General features: G+C 35.0%; 1 long non-coding RNA gene across 1 annotated transcript; it reads left to right on the top strand.

Moving 5' to 3' along the window:
• The first annotated feature begins 1154 nt into the window (after window positions 1-1154).
• On the top strand, window positions 1155-4659 carry LOC127875141 (uncharacterized). The gene is made up of 5 exons (XR_008047306.1): window positions 1155-1320; window positions 3297-3397; window positions 3642-3805; window positions 3962-4160; window positions 4596-4659. It is a non-coding gene; the product is annotated as an uncharacterized LOC127875141 (long non-coding RNA).
• Window positions 4660-5497: the final 838 nt, after the last annotated feature.

Below are 5497 nucleotides of genomic sequence, written 5' to 3'. Positions count from 1 at the left end.
AAGCCATATTTTCCCACCGATCTTGACCATTTTCGAACTCGTCCATGAAATCAATAAAACCAATATTCTGACTAAGTTTCATGATAGGGAAATATGTGACTTACAATGTAACTTTATAGCCATGTCCGGAAAACTACCCCGCCCCCTGGCGGCCATGTTTTTCAACCGACCAGAACCATTTTCGAACTCAAGAAGCGACATATCATTTACACAAACATTTTGGCAAAGTAAAAGTGAGTTCTAGAGTATTCACAAGGTCTTTATTTTTTGACCAAGTGACCTTGTTTCCGACCCCATATGACCAGTTTAGAACTCGGTTGAGGTATAATTTGAATAAATGCCCTGACAAAGATTCATGAAGATCGGACAAGAAATGCGGTCTCTAGTGTTCACAAGGCAAAGTTTCACGACGGACACAGGTCGATCAAATATCACCATGAGCACTTATGTGAGCTAAACACTGGGCAGCCAATTTGGTTACATAGGCATTGAAAGGACCAATAGTATGTATGTATGTATGTATGTATGTATGTATGTATGTATGTATGTATGTATGTATGTATGTATGTATGTATGTATGTATGTATGTATGTATGTATGTATGTATGTATGTATGTATGTATGTATGTATGTATGTATGTATGTATGTATGTATGTGTTTGCGTGTGTGTGTGTGTGTGTGTGTGTGTGTGTGTGTGTCTGTGTGTGTCTGTGTGTGTCTGTGTGTGTGTGTGTGTGTGTGTGTGTGTGTGTGTGTGTGTGTGTGTGTGTGTGTGTGTGTGTGTGTGTGTGTGTGTGTGTGTGTGTGTGTGTGTGTGTGTGTGTGTGTGTGTGTGTGTGTGTGTGTGTGTGTGTGTGTGTGTGTGTGTGTGTGTGTGTGTGTATGTGTGTGTGTGTGTGTGTGTGTGTGTGTGTGTGTGTGGGGGTGGGTGTGTGTGTGTGTGTGTGTGTGTGTGTGTGTGTGTGAGTTTGTAAAACCTACCAACCGGGGAAAATCGTATGAATACACACCAACAAACCGGGGAACACCTACCAACCGGGGAATTCCCCGGATGGTTTTAGGCGAAAATCTCTAATCTACGTGTATGGAATACCAAACTGTCAATTTATATTAGAAATCCAACGCCTTCCCCGATTAGTGGGTTTGTGGCATGCACAAAATATACACAAATCTTGACTAAATTACAATCGAGTGTGTATCCAGGCTAATAACAGTTCCCCGGTTGCGCTGTTTAAAAAGCATACACTCGGTATTTATATCATTTAGTGAAAGTAAGTTGGAAAAATGGAGTTTCGAGCGAACAAACGCATTAAACTAAGGTAAGATTTTTAATTATGTTTACAACTTTCAATTACTATTACAAAGCGTTTTTATGTAAACGTTAAAGTAATACTGGAAGACGAATTCTAAAGATCGATTTATATAAATATCATTTGATTACAAAGCTTGTTTTACGGTACATATTTCACGAATATATTTTATAAATTACGTTAAACAAAGTAGAGCTCTAGGCAGTTTTTCGTTAGATATATATATATATATAGTGGAGCTATCCTACTCACTCCGGCGTCGGCGTTAGCGTGAGCGTCAGCGTGAGCGTTGGAATGTTTAAGTTTGCGTACCACCTCAAATATTGTCTATGTCCCTTGACATATTGCTTTTATATTTAGCATACTTCTTTACCAACATGACCCCAATCTATAAACAAGAGCAGACAACTGTAACAAGCATTTTGTAAGAATTATGGCCCCTTTTCCCACTTAAAATATGCCTATTATTGATAAATCTTTGTTAAAGTTTACATACCACCGCAAATACTTTCTATGTCCCTTGACATATTGCTTTTATATTTTGCATATTTCTTTACCAACATAACACCAATCGATAAACAAGAGCAGACAACTGTAACAAGCATTTTGTAAGAATTATGGCCCCTTTTCCACTTAGAATATGCATATTATTGATAAATCTTTATTAAAGTGTGCGTAACGCCTCAAATGTTTTCTTTGTCCTTTGACATAAGGTTTCATATTTTGCATACTTCTTTACCAACATGACCCCAATCTATAAACAAGAGCAGACAACTGTAGAAAGCATTTTGTAAGAATTATGGCCCCTTTTTTCACTTAGAATATGCATATTATTGGTTATTCTATGTTAAAGTTTGCGTACCACCTTTAATATTTTCTTTGTCCCTTGACATATTGCTTTCATATTTTGCATACTTCTTAACCAACAGGACCCCAATCTATAAACAAGAGCAGGCTACTGTAAACAACATTTTGTAAGAATTATGGCCCCTTTTTCCACTTAGAATATGCATATTAATAATAATTATTTGTTTAAATTTGCGTACCCCCTCAAATATTTTAATTGTCCCTTGACATGCTGCTTTCATATTTTGCATACTTCTTGACCAACATGACCCCAATCTATAAACAAGAGCAGACAACTGTAACAAGCATTTTGTAAGAATTATGGCCCTTCTTCCACTTAGTAACTTTGAATATTTTGTTAAATTTTGTGTTAAAATCGACTTTACTTCTAAAGTATCAAGGCTATTGCTTTCAAACTTCAAATACCTTCTTACTATCATGAGGATACTGCACCTGGCAAGTTGATTTTTACCTTGACCTTTGACATTGAATCTGAAGGTCAAATTAATAAATTTTGATTAAATTGCCATAACTTCTTTATTTAGGATCAGATTTGATTCATACTTTGACAAAACAACACTTACCTGAAACACCACAATGGACTTCACCCAAACCATCCCACACGCCCCACCCTAGAAATCCTCCCCCCCCCCCCCCAAAAAAAAAAGTTTTTGTTTTCCTTATTTTTTTAACATGTTAAAAAAAGCAATTCGTTTTTTCTTAAGACCGTCCAACCATCCCACCCAAGCTATTGCTATCAAACTTGAAATACAATCTTATTAGTTTGTTTTATGTCTTTACAAATGTTCAATACATATGTTTTGTGGAAACCTGAACTCAGAATCGTCTATAATATACCACTTCTTTAAAACATAAGCGATCAATATGTTTGGTTTAAACTTATTTATTACGACATAGTCACATATCCACAAGTTACATGACATTGACATAGGATCAATATGTTTCAGTTATGGTCCTCTTCCAGTTAGAATATGACTATAGTACATTGACCTTATTGAATATGAACAATTTACCCATGGTGGCTTACTTTATACTGTCAAGCACTTGAATAGTCGAGCGCGCTGTTTTCTGACAGCTCTTGTTGTTGTTCCCATTGACATTTCCATTTTAACATTTAGTAGCCAAAAGGGTCCAAGTCCCCTTGATCTCGCAAGAACGTACTGCCAGAATTACGTTGATCCACCAGGTTTTGAAGTAAAAACCGTCAATGATGTCATAGGTACAAATATTTGTGTACATGGTTATGTTTAAAGTCGTTTAGCAATTATAAAAGAACATCGTAGCCCCTTTCCATTAAAAAGAAGAAACCAAACATGGACTATTGGGTTACTTAATACTGGGCAGAAGTATGGAAGTAGCATAAAGATTTATTGATTATTTATGAATGAAACATTATTGGCGCCTTCAATTATATGACCAAAATGATAATAAATATAAAATGTCTACAAATATAAATATTTCAGGCGAAGGAGTCTTCGCCACTAAGCCTTTTAAAAAACGGAGACTCTCTTCTCGAATACAAAGGGGATCTGATAACACGAGCAAAACGGCAATTAGAAAAGGAGTATGAAAAGGAGGGTCATGACAGCTTCATTTACTTTTTTAAATACAGAGACAAATCTTGATGGTAACTACAAATTATCTTTACTTTGCACATCAAACGTTTAATTCACGCCATTAGAAGAAGAATTATCTTTAGTTGTTTCACCATAATAATTAAATATGGCATGCGCGTTATTTTAGTTTAAAGCACCAGAAGTGTTTATTTTAATGTCTTATTCAGCATTGACGCTACCAACGATATATTTCATGAGGGTCAAATGATAAATGATGCCGAAAATGGAGACGCAAAACAAATTTGTGTAATGAAAATAGTTGAAGTCAACCAAACTCCCCACCTATGCACTTTCGCCGACAGAGACATTGCAATTGGCGAGGAACTCCGATATGATTATGGAGTACCAACACTTCCATGGAGAAAGGTACATTCTATTGTAAAGATGTCATCTGTGATGGATTTATCACTGATATTTATCACATTTTAAATTAGCTTTAAATGTCTTTTGAATTATTAATTTTATAAATATAGCCAATCTGTTTTATGATTACATTCATGTTCATTCATTAGTTATTCATTTTAAATACAGATATTCAAATATCTTTTTGCCGTGAATTAAAATGTTTAATCAATGAACATCGTCAAGCTCTACTTTAATGCGGTCTGTCTGATAATGTGTATTTGTTATTTGAATTGTCAGAAAGGCACGAAGCAAAAAATGGGTATGTTTCACAGTGTTTTGTTATTACTACACATGCATTAATACAAATGCGTTGTACTTAATGGTTTCATAACTAACGGACTTTCTAACACTGACTAGATTATGTGTAATACCAATTTTTAATGTTGTTTTGAATAGGCAACACAATGGCTACTAGATCTACGGACAGCCAGGAACCAGGACAAACAACATCCATACACACGGAAGAAGTCAATTAGACGGTTTGTAATATTTCGCAAGGTCGAAGCTACTAAGGCGTATTTTCTGGTTAAATACCTTTTAGCCGTGAATTAAAATGGTTTATCATTGAACGTCGTCAAGCTCTACTTGAAATGCGTTCTGTCTGATAATGTGTATTTGTTTTTTGCATTTTCAGAAATGTACGGAACAAAAAAGGGTGTTTTTCACATTGATTTTGTTATTACTACACATGCCTAAAATCATATTATGACCATCATGAAATTATTGTAATTGTTGTACAAGGAATTAATGCCAATGTGTTGTACTAAATGGTTTCATGAATAACGAACTTTTTAACTCTGACTAAATTATGTGTTATACCATTTTTTATTGTTGTTTTGAATAGGCAACACAATGACTACTATATCTACGGACAGCCAGGAACCAGGACAAACAACATCCGTACACACGAAAGAAGTCGATGAGACGGTTTGTAATATTTCACTATGTCGAAGCTACTAAGGGGTATTTTCTGGTTTGGTTTAGTCTTCAGTGAAATGGGCGTAATTTTGCCTTAAATTATATTGTGCCAATATTTATTCCGGGTAATGCTAATTGGTATATGAGCTTAACAGAACACGTACGTCGATGATCATTATATTAACATGTTATAGCACACGTTATGCGAATTTTAAAAGAATAAAATATTGTTTACCAGTTGTAGTGACTATGAACTACTTGTCTATCACAATCTTCATATACACAAAGAATTTAGAATTTACAACTGTCAATAAAACTGGTGAGCATGTTTATTAACCACTGTAGTCTATAAACATCGACTTCATCATAATCACAAAAAC

This window comes from Dreissena polymorpha, chromosome 3, assembly GCF_020536995.1.
Source record: "Dreissena polymorpha isolate Duluth1 chromosome 3, UMN_Dpol_1.0, whole genome shotgun sequence".
In the NCBI taxonomy this organism is placed as follows: Eukaryota; Metazoa; Mollusca; class Bivalvia; order Myida; family Dreissenidae; genus Dreissena; species Dreissena polymorpha.
This window is presented reverse-complemented; position numbering and strand designations above follow the sequence as displayed.